Source organism: Aquarana catesbeiana, linkage group LG03 (assembly GCF_042186555.1).
Source record: "Aquarana catesbeiana isolate 2022-GZ linkage group LG03, ASM4218655v1, whole genome shotgun sequence".
NCBI lineage: Eukaryota > Metazoa > Chordata > Amphibia > Anura > Ranidae > Aquarana > Aquarana catesbeiana.
In genome coordinates, this window is record NC_133326.1 from 50,495,079 (window position 1) to 50,512,425 (window position 17,347).

The 17,347-nt window shown below is 43.2% G+C and overlaps 1 protein-coding gene across 1 annotated transcript in view; it reads right to left on the reverse strand.

Moving 5' to 3' along the window:
• Positions 1-13,391, reverse strand: part of FES (FES proto-oncogene, tyrosine kinase) — a 235,336-nt gene extending 221,945 nt beyond the window's left edge. The window contains exon 1 of the mRNA XM_073618513.1: positions 13,053-13,391. The gene's annotated coding sequence lies outside the window, so the exon portion shown is untranslated. The remainder of the gene's footprint in view (positions 1-13,052) is intronic.
• Positions 13,392-17,347: the final 3,956 nt, after the last annotated feature.

Consider the following 17,347-nt stretch of genomic DNA (forward strand, 5'->3'; position numbering starts at 1 on the left):
ATTTTTTCGGAGTATGTTGCTTTGTCAGACAAGACAATGAACATTACTTCCGATCTTTATCCTATGGGGTCCTCAGAGTTGGGAAACAACGCTTCATGTAGATTTCCATATCCTCATCATGCATTGCAGTCTAACACTATCACATGCTATGACATTTACCAAGTAAGGTGATGAAATCCACTTCTCAGTTTGTGGCCAGAGATTGCTTAATTCAGCTAAATGCACTTGTCTGGTTTTCACCAGCTATGGCTAAGTAAGATGTAACGATGCATATACAATCGGTGCTGCCTGAATACGGCATCTTCTGCAGTTATGATGACCATTATTGGTATATGTGGCATCAACACCTACTATGTACAAAACACCAGGTCTATAACAATAACATTACAACACAGACAAATCAATGTGAGAACTCTTCCTAAAAAAGCTAACAGTCCAATAGGAAAAGATTCAAGAGGTAAGGGATGTCTGGCAGTAGTAGAAATATTGTAAAACGCGTATTGTAAAGTAATGAGAGAAGATGGTGCAGGATTGCTTCTGGCGAATAGTTTTCTCAGCATGATCTAGTTTTTTAAAGTGGTAGTAAACTCCACATTTTTAATTTTTACCTACAGGTAAGCTTATAATAAAGCTTGATGTAGACCAGATGTGGATAGATTCACACAATATAAAGCACCTCATCCCAGTGTTATTGGAGCAAATAGAACATAGGATGGGACTATAACGGTGCAAGAAACAAACCAAGGAAAATGTGTTAAGAAAATATGTTAAGATAAAATGTTCAAATTTTATTATATATTTAAAACAAAGTTATATTTTTAAAAGACGTGAGCTTAAACCTAAGGATACTATCAGCATCAACCTGCTTTGTGATCCCTGCCCCCGCTGTGTTGTTTTTTCTCTGAAATAATGTAGTGCTAGCATGCTCTCTAATTTTTGATGATTATTATTTATTGGTGTTGGTTTTATTTGTTATCATTTTTTAGTCTTTATCTGCCTCCTGTGGCCACCTGTAGGCTTTTCAGTGGATTTAGCACTTCATCAAGTTTTTTGTATACATTTATGACCTTATTTTAAGTTCTATTTCAGAAATACAGGTTAAGTATGTCGGATGGCTTATATATGCACACATGTACATAATAGTTCAATGAAATGTAAATGATTTGATAACTATATATATGAAAAATGTATTGTGTACTAATTACGGTATTATGTTTGTATATTCTATTTTATCAGAAGGCTGATACCCTATGCGGATAGCATCCCCCTGAGGAAGCTCAATACACAGGGCGAAACATGTCGGGATTCAACACTATGCCACTTTAAACAAGTTCATGAACCATATCCATAGGGTTAAGCTTATGTCTTTTAAAAATATGACTTTGTTTTAAATATATAATACATTTTGAACATTTTTTATTAACATATTTTCCTTGGTTTGTTTCTTGCTCCGTCAAAGTCCCATCCTATGTTCTATTTGCTCTTATAATAAAGCTTACCTATAGATAAAATGAATATCTCCTAAACGTGCACCATTTAGGAGATGTTGTAGCGAGCAGCAGCCAGTGACATCATTGGCTCATGCACTCTGAAGTAACGGCATGCTCGTGCCGTTCCTTCAAAGTTGTGCCATGGCCGAGAATCCCGCATACACGGGAGTGATGTCATCGCTGCTTGGCCATTTAAGCGGCTGTAGCCTGCGAACCCAAAAGGAAGACTGGGTGAAGATGGAAGCCTCTGAAGGGGTGACAGCGCAGGTAAGTCTTTTATATGCGGTACATACTAACACATTATGATATTGCCATATTGCCTTGCAGGAGAAAACTTTTTTCCTCCAAGAGTTTACTACTGCTTTGAAGTAGAACTATAGGCAAAACGTTATTTTTCATTTTGGCTAGCGTAAGGGAGGGTTATAAGCTGTCAGATGTTTTTTCACCATCTGTTTCCCATTAAAGAGATTTCCCTTCACTTCCTGTCTCATAGCCAAACAGGAAGTGAGAGGAAATCCCTGCAATTTAAGGGAATCCCTTGAGGACCCCCAGGTCTCCAGAACTAGTGTCCCAGTTGGAAGATTTCTCCTTTTTTGGGACAACCCAAGATTTGGGATTTTCTTTACTTTCACTTTCAATGATAATGTGGTAATGATAAACAGGACAAATAGAAAGGATTAATCTCCTTAAGGTGGTGGGGGGGCACAGACAGCAATAAAACCTGACAGGTGTTCTAATCCCTCTGCACTCTATTCAAAACTAAAAAAATAAGTTTTGCATATAGTTATACATTAACTATTACTAAAGTGTAGCTGCTTATCTTCTTGAAGCGGACCTTCACCCTCCTCATTCACTTAAAGGGGAACTAAAGCTAAAAAAAATGTGAACAGGCAGGCTCTTCATTGTAGGTGAGACATGCCCCGTCTCTTCTGCAATAAAATACACTTACCTGCCTCTTTGCAATCTTCTGTAGAATTTACATTGAGCTGCACATTCAAAATGCCTGCGTGTCGGGTGACTGCTTTCCTGCGCTTGCACAAAGGTGATGTAACCCTGTGCTGACCAATTATGATGACCAAAGACCGGAAACCAGAAGAAGCTAGGGAGAAGATGGCAAAGAGGGGCTTTGCGGATGTCGGACTGTTGAAACAGAGGTAAGTATTTTTGATTTTATTTCTGCTTGCACTCCTTTCCCCTCCCACTCTCACAAATGAATATAATTTTTTTTTCTCCCCAAATTCCTTTTTCCCAGGAACATCAGTTGGTACTTCGAAGATTCACCCATGTAAGGGCAGCACAGTGGTGCAGTGAATAGCACTTTCACCTAGCAGCAAAAGGGTCGCTGGTTTGAATCCCGACCACGACACCATCTGCCTGGCGTTTGCATGTTCTCCCTGTGCCTGCGTGGGTTTCCTCCGGGTACTCCGGTTTCCTCCCACACTCCAAAGACATGCTGGTAGGTCAATCAGATCCTGTCTAAATTGGCCCTAGCATTTATAAATGTGTTAGGGACCTTAGGTTGTAAGCTCCTTGAGGGTAGGGACTGATGTGAATGTACAATATATATGTAAAGCGCTGCGTAAATTGACGGCGCTATATAAGTACCTGAAATAAATAAATAAATAAATGCGAAAATAACGTTCCTCTGGCAAACAGCCTCCTGGGATGCCAAGGTTATAGATCTCAGGGAGCCTGGGTTTCTGTACTGCACATGCAACAAGGCGCATCTTCAGGTGGCTCTTCTCAGTTCTTGCAGCCAGCTCCCTAAAGATTCACCATGGTGTATGAACATCATCAGCAAGAAGAGACAACAGTCCCCTGATGATGCAGCTATAGAAGATGGTGGCATGGGATCTGGCTTGTGGTGAACAATTGGTTTATTGCAAGAGGACAACGCAGGATCAGCTGGACCTGTGAGCATATGCCCATTAAGGGCGCACGGGCGCCACCACCCCCCGTATGACTAATGGTTAGATTCATGAATTGCGTAGGCAGTCTTTTTTAGTAAAGGTGAGCTAACACTTTATATTGCGCTGATGAGGGTTCATATAAAGATGGGTGTAATAGAATTAAAAATGCAAAGCACAAACAGTTCTGAATGGTGCGCTTCACCGTGCATGAACCATGTCGAGAACAGCTCCTCAGGTTATGTGCTGCATTCCCAGGGAGCTGACTCAAGTTCAGACAAAAAACAGAAAAGAGAGGGCGCACCGGCCTAGTGCATTATCTTAACCTACTAGGCTCTGAAGAAGAAGGTGCTACCTTCGAAACGCGTCAGACAGCAGCGGTCTGCACGTCTTGTCCATAGGTCTGGAGACTGCTACCATCACTTGACTATTATGCGTGATTTTTATCTACCCTTGTGAGTAGTACTTTTACGTTTTCTGTTTTAATAAACCTTTTTAAAGATAATGCACTAGGCCGGTGCGCCCTCTCTTTTCTGTTTTTTGTCTGTATGTTAGGATTTCCCTATCTTTGAGGGCAGCAAGGCTGAAAGCTACCATCCATCGAGAACTTTGAACTGTCGGGCTTATACATTTATGCGCAAGAGTTTTTGTTTTGTTTTGTTGTATTAGCTGACTCAAGTTCAGTGTGAACACACACCAAGTCCCTAACACATTGAATTCATTAAAGCGCAACTTCACCCAAAAGGGGAATTTCCACTTCAACCACTTGCTTCCTGGGCACTTATACCCCCTTCCTGGCCAGGCCAATTTCCAATTTCTGATGAGGTGGCACTGATGGGCACTGATGAGGCGGCACTGGTGGGCACTGATCAGGAGGCTGCACTGATGTGTGGCACTGATCAGGAGGTACTGTTGGGCACTGATCAGGAGGTACTGATGGGCACTGATAGTTGGCACTGGAGGGCACAGATATGCTGCACTGGTTGGTACTTAGGAGACCGTTGTCCCTCAAACAGAAGCCGTTTACCGCTGACAGCGCAAAGATAACCGGCTTCTGTTTACTTCCGTTACATTTACTTCATCGGCTGACAGCTAATCACGTGGTAAAGGGCCTGCTGTGATTGGCTCTTTACCTTGCTCTGTGATCTGCTGAGTCTGAAGAACTCGGCGATCACAGAGCGCGCCGTTCGCTCTATGCAGAGCCGTCTTTCGACTATAGTGTGGATGTCAAGTTATTAAAGGGGTTGTAAAGGTTCGTTCTTTTTTTAACCACTTCAGCCCCAGAAGATTTTCCCTCTTAATGACCAGGCCATTTTTTGCGATAGGGTACTGCGTCGATTTAACTGACGCAATCATGCGACGTTGTACCCAAACAAAATTGACGTCCTTTTTTTCTCACAAATAGAGCTTTCTTTTGGTGGTATTTGATCACCTCTGCGGATTTTATTTTTTGCGCTATAAACAAAACAAAGTGACAATTTTGCTGTATACATGGCTCCTCCACCGCCCCAAAGATGCTTTCACACTGGGGCTGCAGGAGAGGCATTTTTCAGGCACTACTTTTAGCCCTTAAGCGCCTGAAAAACGCCTCCAGTGTGAAAGGGGTCTAAGAAAAAAAAGAGGGGTGGGGTCTGGGGGGGTGGAGCTGCAGCACAGAAGGTTTTTCACCTCAATGCATAGAATGCATTAAGGTGAAAAAATGAGACTTTACAACCACTTTTCCTCCCCTGCGACATTTGGCATGTCATTTTTTTTTTTGGGTGTGGGGGAGCAGGTACCTAGTTTTGACAGGTACCCGCTTCCACTTCCGCTCGGATCACCTAGTTCTCCTGTCCCCCTCCCTCCCTGTAGTCTTCTGGGACACATCACAGTTCCCAGAAGACCATTCAGCAGGCGCAGTGCAACTCGCACATGTGCAGTGGGCACCCGGCTGTGAACCTGCAAGGTATGAAAGCCGGGTGCCCACAGTTGAGAGAGAGAAGATGGGGAGAAGGGCCAGCTGGGGTGAGCACACCTCTGGATCCCTGGACAGGTGAGTGTGTGTTTATTAAAAGTCAGCAGCTACACTTTTTGTAGCTGCTGACTTTCAATAAACACAAAAATAATTGGAACTCAGCTTTAAAGCATTTCTATGGTCAAAATATAAAATCATATATTCACTTCCGCATTGTATTTCAGTTATTTTTAGCTTACTCCTATTACTTTGAATGATCTTGACATTTGTAAACTTACTGATCCCCACATATTTTGAGTAGATTTAGATGTGCATCTAAATCTCCCTTTTCTGTGAAGCCCGATCCACGTTCAGATCTTGCTTAAAGGGATAATAAAGTCTCAGTTTTTTTCATTTAAAAATAACAAACATGTTATACTTATCCGCTCTGTGCAGTGGTTTTGCACAGAGCAGCCCAGATCCTCCTCTTCTCAGGTCTCTCGATGGTGCTTTTGGCTCCTCCCTCCTGCTGAGTGCCCCCACAGCAAGCAGCTTGCTAGGGAGGCACCCAAGCACAGCCGCTGCTCTTTGTGTCCATTCAGACACGGAGCGTGGTTCTGCCCCACCCCCTCTCTCTCCTCATTGGCTCAGTGACTTTGATTGACAGCTGCGGGCGCCAACTGCATTGCCATCTCAGCCAATGAGGAGGGAGAGTCATGGGGAATCGGGACTCTCCTGCAACATCGTTGGATCAAGATGAGCTCAGGTAAGTATTAGGGGGGCTGGAGTGGGTTGCTGCACACAGAAGGTTTTTTTATTTTAATGCATAGAATGCATTAAAGCATTTGTTACCCCAACATTATTTTATATTCCTGATATGTGGCTGCTGTACTGTGTACTTGTATGAGGAAGTATCATGTTCTCTTTGTATTGCTTCCTTTGTGTGAAATCCCTGGTGTTCCTGCCAGTCCTTCTGCTTTCCTATTAAAAACTGACCACACTAAGCAAGAGAACAAACCGTGGTCAATTCTCTAGCTTTGCTGGGAACTCAGCTTACTCTCCTCCAATGATCAGACTTGTCCTGACACGCCCCCCACTGCACAGCCATTCACTGGGAAGCTCAGGGTTCTTCTGCTTCTCCTCCCCCCAGCTCTTATGCAGTTGAGAACAGAGAGAATGTGATCACTTATAAAAAAAAAAGGGAAAAATGTATAATTTTTTTTTTTTTTATATCTATATAAAAAAATTTTGCCTTTCATTTCTATTTTAAACGGAATGTGTTTTACAAGGTGATTATTTACAATCACTTTAAGATAAAAAAAAAAAAAACCTTCTGCCTTTAGAACCACTTTAAGGCCCAGTTCCAACTTTAGAGCACATGTCGCATCAGAAGTCACAACCCATTCAGTGCAATGGAACCTTTCTAATTGGTGCAACTTAAGTTGTTCTGACTTAGAAAAAAGTCCCTGCACTGCTTTTGGCCTGACTTCGGTACGACTTGCTTTGACTTCTGTTAAAGAAGTTGCATTCAAGTCGTGCCGAAGTCACGCTGGGATGCGACTTTGAAGCCGCAGCAATATGAATCGGGGCTTAAGCTGGCCATACACCATACAATTTTCCTGTTCAATTTTCTTTAGATTTACCTTCAACTATGTAGTACAAGGGCCTGCCTGATTGCATCCAAATTGAAAGTGTTTAGGTTTGACCTCCTATTATATGGTTTTGGTAAATCTAAAGGAAAGTTGAACAGGAAAATTGAATAGTGTATGGCCAGCCTTAGAGGTTAATGACAGGTGGTGAGGAAACTATGTGATGCCTCCTCACCGCCCGTTTTAACCCCATTTTGCTGACAAACACATTGCATTGCACATGGTTGTGGGGCCCTTGGTGTGCTTCCCAATTTCCTTGAGTGTGTAGCGTTCGATCGCTCCATATCGGTTAAAATTTACCACAGGCGAAAAATTGCGAACACAGTATGCAAACACCCCCATCTCTAACGAATAGTGCCACCCAATTAGAGAAATCCACATGTTATACCAAAAAAAGCACCAGACAATTGTCATGAGATTTTGAGACTCCAAGTGATATTATTATACAGACAAATTATATAGGTATAGCCATTACGTTTGGGAGCCAGAGAACCCCCCTTCATAAGCACTTTAAAAATGTATAAAGTGTCTAATGGATTAAAACAGCAAAGCTCCTGAAAAAATAAAGGTACACTCACGCTGGGACTGGTTAACACCTGAACCCTGCCTGAGTTCTTTTGCCCTCTCCCCCCGGTCTTCATTCACACTGGGCTAAAAGGAAGTGTTCCCGGGCAAACTTACATCATCACCTTTGCCAACCACACCACAGTGATCCCTACTTCCGTGCTTAGTCATCTATGAAGAGTTCTGTGCTCAGGTATGGTTTGCACTCACACTGAAGCAAACCGTACCAGACCCCAAGTGAACCATGCCTGGGACCACCTCTTCCACCCTTTAAAGCGCACTACTTCAGCGTGTTTTCAAAGACGCAGATCAGTGCGATTTGAACCTCAGATTTCATTGCAGCTTGCGACTTCGGTTAACAGAAGTCTATGCAAGTCGCAATGAAATCAGCAAAAAGTAGTGCAAGAACCTTTTTCAAAGGGTCGCTGCGACATGAGTTACGGTAATTTGAATGATCCCATTGCCGACAATGGGGTGAGACTTGTCATGTGATTTGGACATGGCTAAAGGGTTAGTTCACCTTTGCCAAAAAACTGTGCAGATAAGGGATGTCTGTAGACAAAAACCAACTGAGCAGCTCTGACTAAAGTTAAAAAAAGCCCTTCCCTTAGACCCCGTTCACACTGGGACGCTTTTCACACGTTTTATCGCTAAAAATAGCGCCTGTAAAGCACCTAAAAAGCGCCTCTCAAGCCACCCCAGTGTGAAAGCCTGAGTGCTTTCACACTGGGGCAGTGCGCTTGCAGGACAGGAAAAAAAGTCCTGCAAGCAGCATCTTTGGTACGGTGGGGGAATGGTGTATACAGCGCTCCCACGCCGCCCCTGCCCATTGAAATGAATGGGCATTGCTGCCGAAGTGCCTGCAAAGAGCTTCGGCAGCGCCACAACATGGGCGCCATTAACCCTTCCTTCGGGGGGTTAAAAGCTCCCCGCTAGAACAGCGGTAAAGTGGCGCTAAAACTAGCTGCGTTTTACTACAAACGCCTGTACTGCCCCAGTGTGAGAGGGGTCTAATGCCGTGTACACACGGCCGGACTTGCCAACGGGCTAAACTCCATCGGCATTACCGACATTAAGATTTAGAACATGTTCTATTTCTGAGTCCTTCGGAAATGCCGACAGAAAAAGTCCGATGGGGCATACACATGGTCGGAATGTCCGACCAGAAGCTCCCATCTGACTTTTTCTGTCGGGAATTCTGGCCATGTGTACGTGGCATTAGGGTAGCCCATTTATCTACCTCATAAAGCCTGACTGGAATACTCCCAGAACATCGCTAAGTGAGGCCTAGTCGTTATTGCTTACATCCACCATCACAGGAGGGAGCTTTCAAATGCTGAGCTCAGAGCTACTGCATCAGGAGAGAGAAAGAGCATGCCAGGGGGGGTTTGCATCAGAGAAAAAGCTTACTACTGTGATGGTGGAGGTGACCAATAACAATTAGGCCTCACTTAACAACGTCCTAGAAGTAAGTCAGGCTTCATGAGGTACATAAATGGCCTACACCTATAGCAAGGGCATTATTCAAATTTAGAGCTGCACAATTTGTTTTTATCTACAGACACCCCTTTCTGTATCGGCAGTATTTTTGTGAAGGTGAACTATCCTTTACCCTTTCCTGGGCACTGTTTGGAGCACTCACACTATACAAACCAGTCAGACCAAGGGGGTGAACCGTGCCCGAAACCGATTAAACCTGCCAGTGTGTGTGCACCCTAAGCCTTGGTTTACACTACCACGTGCTGCGCGTAGAGCAGCCCATTCATTTTAATGGGCTGCCCTACCCACGGGTAACATGGGGAGAGAAGTCCTTGACCCTTTTGTAAAATTACGCGGCACCGAACCTCATGGTGCTGTGGAACCATGTTATTTGGCGAGCAAGAAAATGCATGTGTTTTGCAAATGTGTGGCGGTGAGGAATTAAGAATGAAGAATGAATGGTACCTAGGGTTACCACTATTTCTTCAAGTCAAACCTGAACACTTAAGCGGTGCACAGCAAATTTTTTTTGTTTTAGTATACACTACAGTAGGATTGTAACAAACCTGGGACACCTTTGGGCACTCCAAAGAGAATAGTAATGAGGCGCGCATAGTGCCCCCTAACCCTCTTGTCAAGCCCTGTTCCAAGTCACAGTCCTGTCTAAATAACGTGTCCGGGTTTCAGGTGGACTTAAACCTGGGCACGATTCAAAACCTGGACTGTCCGGGTGAATCCTGGACAGGTGGCAACCCTAAGGTACCCCTGCATGTCTGTTAAACAGACGTGCATTTCTCTGCGTGTTTAGAATGCGCTTGATTCTGCGCATGTTTCCGATATGCAGATATGTGAACAGAGCCTTATAGGTATAAGATACCTATTCACTAAAATAGTGAATGTTTTTTGTCATTAGCAGCAGTGCACTATACCTGTTTTTTTTATTTACTATTTTATTTCTGTTTAGCATTTGTAGAGAGCTTGGCTTTTTTTTTCCCTTAGTCCTACAGCTGAGAAATGTCCGTTGGTTTCTTGTGCTGATTGCTGGACAGTCATAGACTGAACAGAACCATGGTAACATATATTAAGGTACAGCATACATGTGCTATAATATGACTATTTAATGTTCATGGAGTCATTCTCGGGTGAACTTTCACTTTAACACTTTTCTATGGAGCTCAGTTATCACAAGCAATGCTTGTTTACATTTTTCTCTTATCTGATCATCTATTGTTACCTTTAATCCTTCCATTTAAAATGCACCAGATCTAAAGCTGAACTCCGAGGGAAAAGTAAAAACCCTCCCTGCACTTCAACGATTAAATGCATGTTTAGCTCTTAGGCCTGATTCATACCTATGCGTTTTTAGTGCTTTTTGCATTTTGCAGATTTGCACCATAGTACATTTAACATGGTTTCCTATGGAACACGTTCTGTAGTGCAAATCTGCAAAATGCAAAAAGCACTAAAAATGCATAGGTGTGAACCAGGTCTAAGGCTCGATTCACATCTATGCATGTTGCTTTTGAGCGTTTTTGCAGTGTTTTTTGTGGTGCTTGCCGCGTTTCTGAGCAGTGTTTTTACAGCGTTTTTGCGGCGTTTCGGTTTTTTTTTTTACAGTTTTTTTTTTAGACTGTATATAGTTTAAAAAAAAAAAAAAAACGCCAAAAACACAAAACGCGTCAATAACGCGTCAAAAACGCGTCAAAAACGCTGTACTTGCGTTTTTGATGCTGGTCCATTGAATTCTATTACATGCAAAGCGCTGCATTTTGCATGAATTCCCTGACCCTTTCCAAAAACGCAGAGGTACAAAAATGCATTGATGTGAACATGTTCCATAGGAACTCATGTTAAAAAATTCCCATGCATTTCTGCAAAATGCAAAATGCATCAAAAAACACACTAGTGTGGATGGAGCCTAAGGGATGGGAACAGCACTTTACTTGCCTGATCCCTTGTTCCCGCAGGCTCCCCCCATGCTTCAGCAGTTGCAGCTCTGATGTACAATGGAGGGTCCAAAGCCTTGCAGTGGATGTGAGGATACCACATGACCTTTGAAAAGTGAGTCACTGCGGGCTGCTTTTCAGAGGGGCAGCAAGGGCTGCCGCACTGGTGAACAAGCCGTTTGTGATGCAGATTTATTTTTATGTATCTTTGGATAAATTCATCATAGCTGCTGAGTTTCAATATACACTATATTATCAAAAGTATTGGGACACCTGCCTTTACACGCACATGAACTTTAATGGCATCCCAGTCTTAGTCCATAGGGTTCAATATTGAGTTGGCCCACCCTTTGCAGCTATAACAGCCTCAACTCTTCTGGGAAGGCTGTCCATAAAGTTTAGGAGTGTGTCTATGGGAATGTTTGACTATTCTTCCAGAAGCGCATTTGTGAGGTCAGGCACTGATGTGGAAGAGAAGGCCTGGCTCACAGTCTCCGCTCTAATTCATCCCAAAAATTTTCTATTGGGTTGAGGATAGGCCAGTCAAGTTCCTCCACCCCAAACTCGCTCATCCATGTCTTTATGGACCTTGCTTCGTGCACTGGTGCGCAGTCATGTTGGAACAGGAAGGGGCCATCCTCAAATTTTTCCCACAAAGTTGGGAGCATAAAATTGTCCAAAATGTCTTGGTATGCTGACGCCTTAAGAGTTCCCTTCACTGGAACTAAGGGGCCAAGCCCAACCCCTGAAGAACAACCCCACGCCATAATCTCTCCTCCACCAAATGATTTGGACCAGTGCACAAAGCAAAGTCCATAAAGACATAGTAGTGCACGTTTGGGGTGGAGGAACTTGACTTTCCCTGCTCCTGTTCAGGGGAATTTCTATACTTTGGTATAAAAAAAAGACCCTAGAAAGGTGCGGTCTCTTTCATTGATCCCCCTGTTACCTCTCATTTCCATATTGTATCAGTGCGGTCCCACTCATTGATCCCTCTGTCCCTTGTCCTTTTCATATTGTATCAATGCTGTCCGACTCATGGATCTCCCTGTTCCTGTTCCTTTTGTATTGTATCAATGCTGTCCCCACTCGTTGATCCCCCGTTCCTATCCATTTCATATTGTATCAATGCTGTCCCACTCATCAATCTCTCTGTTCCTGTCCCTTTCATATTGTATCAGTGCAGTCCCACTCATTGATCCCTCTGTCCCTGTCCTTTTCATATTGTATCAATGCTGTCCCACTCATGGATCTCCCTGTTCCTGTCCATTTCATATTGTATCAATGCAGTCCCACTCATTGATTCCCCTGTTACTGTTCCTTTCGTATTGTATCAATGCAGTCCCACTAATTACTCTCCCTGTCACTGTCATATTGTATCAGTGCCGTCCCACTTATTGATCCCCCTGTCCCTTTCATATTGTATCAATGCTGTCCCATTCATTGATCTCCCTGTTCCTGTCCCTTTCATATTGTATCAGTGTGGTCCCACTCATTGATCCCCCTGTCCCTTTCATCTCTACATTGTATCAGTGCGGTCTCACTCATTGATCCCCCTGTCCCTTTCATCTCTATATTGTATCAGTGCGGTCCCACTCATTGATCCCCCTGTCCCTTTCATCTCTATATTGTATCAGTGCGGTCCCACTCATTGATCCCCCTGTCCCTTTCATCTCTATATTGTATCAGTGCGGTCCCACTCATTGATCCCCCTGTCCCGTTCATCTCTATATTGTATCAGTGTGGTCCCACTCATTAAACCCTCTTATCCCTTTAAATCCCATATTGTATCAGTGCGGTCGGGGCTGACCTGTCAAGTGCATGCTTTACGCCAATGTTTGTCCAATCCAGTCCTCAAGAACCCCCAACAGGATTTCCCTCAAATGAAACGGCTGTGATCATTACTAAGGCAGTGAAACTGATCTAATCACCCGTGCAAAATAATGGAGAGCCTGAAAACATGACCTGTTGAGGGTACTTGAGGACTGGAGTTGACAAACATTGCTTTACGTCATTCGCCCAGCGAGTGAACGGCACACATCTGTCAGTGTCAGCAATCACAGTGCACACAGGTAACGACTTACCGGTCTCGGGGTCCTATATGCTGCACTCAGTGACTGCCGATCCCTTCCATAGTCCCAAGTTTATCTTCTTTGTTCAGACTTGTCCTTGGTGTTCTTTCTTTAGAGTTTCTTGTACATTCCTTGGATTTGTTCAGCAGGTTCTGTCACTTCTCTGCCTCTCCCCAGATCTCAGCTGTCTCTTATACCGACACCGATCGTCTCTGACCTGGTCGCTTGGTGATCGCAAGGTCCCTGTGCGGTCTCTAGGAGTTCAGGGACTGTTGTGAGTGACTGTTCTCCTTCTCTCTGGTTAGTGGCGGTGCTACAGAAGCACTTCCCACACTGACATTAACCCTCCCTGCACCGCTCTCTAGTAACTGAACTCTGGAACGTCACTGGCGCTTTGCCAACAGGAACTTTCTACTTATTTTAACCATTACCAACTTCTTTTTAGTTAAAGTGTAAACCCAATCTAAGCCCAAGAACAAAAATGAAAGCGGCATTAACCACTTCTTGACCAGACCATTTTTTGGCGATACAGCACTGCTTTGCTTTCACTGACAATGGCGCGGTTGTGCGATGCTGTACCCCAATAAAATGTTTGTCCTTTTTTCCCCACAAATAGAGCTTTCTTTTGGTGGTATTTGATCCCCTCTGCTGTTATTATTTTATGCACTATAAACAAAGGACGGCCGACAATTTTGAAAAAAAAAAAAGAAAAATATTTTATACACTTTCTGCTAAAATACATATCCAACAAAACAATGGAAAAAAACAAATTTCTTCATCAATTTAGGCCAATATTCATTCTGCTACATATCTTTGGTAAAAAAAAAATCCCAATAAGCTTATATTGATTGGTTTGTGCAAAAGTTAAAGCGTCTACAAACTATGGAATTTTTTTACTAGTAATGGTGGCAACTTATAGTGGGACTGAGATATTGTGGAGGACATTAGAACCCTAACTGACACTTTTGAAACTTTTTTGGAGACCAGTGACACTAATACAGTGATCAGCGCTAGAAATATACACTGTCACTGTACTAATGACTGGGTGGCTGGGAAGTGGTTAACATCAGGGGCGATCAAAGGGTTAAATGCGTGCCTAGGGAGTGTGGAGGGGGGGTGCTTTTAGTACTGGAAGACATGGATCGGTGTTTCTGCTTTACAGGAACACAGGATCCGTGTCTTCTGTACTCACGGAATGACAGTCTGCCTCGTTTACATAGGGAAAATGTCATTCTGTCAGAGTTGACGAACGATCGGTGGGTCCTGGCGGACATTTGCGTCCGTGGGACCCACTGATCAGCTCTGCTGTGTAAAATCACAGCATGAGCGAGCCCCCGCCAGCGCGCGCACGTGTGTGTGTGTGTTTGTGTATAATATATATACATACATACATACATACATACATACATACATACATACATACATACATACATACATACACGTGATTCTGCACGGAGCGGTCGCCCTGTCGCAGTAAATTTCCTATGGGGAGGTCAGTAAGAGGTTAAACTCAAAACCAGAAATGCGATATATTGCAGCTTACCAACCATCAGATACAGTATCTCACAAAAGTGAGTACACCCCTCACATTTTTGTAAATATTTTATTATATCTTTTCATGTGACAACACTATAGAAATGACACTTTACTACAATGTAAAGTAGTGAGTGTACAGCTTGTATAACAGTGTAAATTTGCTGTCCCCTCAAAATAACTCTACACACAGCCATTAATGTCTAAACCGATGGCAACAAAAGTGAGTACACCCCTAGGTGAAAATGTCCAAACTGGGCCCAATTAGCTATTTTCCCTCCCCGGTGTCATGTGATTTGTTATTGTTACAAGGTCTCAGGTGTGATTGGGGAGCAGGTGTGTTAAATTTGATGTTATCGCTCTCACTCTCTCATGCTGGTCACTGGAAGTTCAACATGGCACCTCATGGCAAAGAACTCTCTGAGGATCTGAAAAAAAGAATTGTTGCTCTACATAAAGATGGCCTAGGCTATAAGAAGATTGCCAAGACCCTGAAACTGAACTGCAGCACAGTGGCCAAGACCATACAGCGGTATAACAGAACAGGTTCCACTCAGAACAGGCCTCGCCATAGTCGACCAACGAAGTTGAGTGCACGTGCTCAGTGTCATATCCAGAGGTTGTCTTTGGCAAATAGATGTATGAGTGCTACCAGCTTACAAAAATGTGAGGGGTGTACTTACTTTTGTGAGATACTGTATGGTGGCTGCATTCGTTTTCTTTATTTTGTATTCTCTCCCTCTGTTTTCACCTGGTGATCTGGCCAGTAACACACCTCCTATATTAACCACTTGCCGACCACTGCACTCCGATATACGTCGGCACAATGGCAGCGGTGGGTGTACCTGTACATCCCCTTTAAGCCCGCCGTGTACAGCGTGACCGTGCCCGCGATCATGTCACGGAGCCTCAGAACGGGGAAGTGCCTAATGTAAACAAGGCATTTCCCCGTTCTGGCTTGTGTCATGACAGAGATCACTGCTCCCTGTCATCGGGAGCAGTGATTGCTGTCATGTGACTTGAAGTCCACCCCCCCCACGGTTAGAATCACTCCCTAGGACACACTTAACCCCTTCATCGCCCTGTAGTGGTTAACCCCTTCAACTGCCAGTGTCATTTACACAGTAATCAGTGTATTTTTATAGCACTGATCGCTGTATAAATGACAATGGTCCAAAAATAGTGTCAAAAGTGTCCGATGTGTCCGCCATAATGTCGCAGTCCTGATAAAAATCGCAGATCGCTGCCATTACTAATAAAAAAAAAAGTCATAAAACTATCGCCTATTTTGTAGACGCTATAACTTTTGCGCTAAACCAATCAATATACACTTATTGTGATTTTTTTTTAACCAAAAATATGAAGAAGAATACATATCGGCCTAAACTGAGGAAAAAATAGTTTTTTAATATTTTTTTTATAGCAAAAAGTAAAAAATAATGTGTTTTTTTTCAAAATTGTTCCTCTTTTTTTGTTTATAGCGCAAAAAATGAAAACCGCAGAGGTGATCAAATACCACCAAAAGAAAGCTCTATTTGTGGGGAAAAAAAGGACATCAATTTTGTTTGGGTGCAACGTCGCACGACCGCGCAATTGTCAGTTAAAGTGACGCAGTGCCGAATCGCAAAAAGTGCTCTGGTCAGGAAGGCGGTAAAATCTGCATAAAGGAGCACTGGGGGCACAGCAGACAGCAGCATTGTCAGTGTGGGGGAGGGGAGTGTTAGGTGTACTAGCAGTTTTAGATAAACTAACAAGTTGGAGCTACTAAGAAGTTACAGCAACAGTTTTTTTTTTTTAATTTTGGGATAAAGGTTTTACATAAATAAATAAAAGCCAATTATTGTAAGCACCCCTGCCAGTGTTACATAGTTTGTCTCAACCGCCTAACTGCTACATGTGCATGAGAGCTTGTTTTGTTAAAAAGTAACTGACTTACTGGCCAGATCAGCAGGTGAAAGAAAGCTTAAACAAGATAATTAATGCAGCTATCAGATCTAAGAATTGGTAAACTGCAATATAATAAATGTTTGCTTTTGGGTTTAAAGTGTAACTAAACCCACATCATAAAAACGATCAATAAATGGTGTATTACATGCTGTTCATACTCAGTCACTATGAGATTTGTTTTCGGTATTCTGCAAAAAAAAACTGGTTGATCCTGCTGCTCTTTATCTCCCCCTTCTGTCCATGTTCCCAAATCAGCTAGGGATTTTGCAGCTGTGGTGGCAGCCCATGTGACTATAGAGTCACACATGTGGGTGTATGCACAGTGGTAAATGACAACCCACTCCATCCTCCTCCTCCATGCCCACTAACCACCTAAACACAATGGGGATGGGATATTACATGTAGATTGATGGAGGCTTCACCTCCCTGTTATTCTAAGCCACAGGCTGGAGGGGCGTGACAGCTGTATATCGATTAGGAAAAATGTACTTAGATGTTTTCTTTATTAAAATAATTACAGTGCCATCATCCACATACAGAAATAGAAGGGACGATTTAAATTAAACAGTGTGTGTGTGTTTAGTATCACTTTAATACTACCTTAGATGTGGCCGTTAAATTTGTTTTCTTTTTTCACGTTTTTTTCTTTTCACCTGGTGATCCTGCCAGGGACACATTTCCTGTATCTCAAAGGAGCAGTGTTGTCATAAGGGAGAGTGTGGACTATAGAACACCTCCCCCTCTCCATAATGTATGCAGAGAGCACAGGAAGTTATCAGCTCACAAGATTCCTGCGTGTAGGCACTTTTTTCACTTGTCAAGCAGAC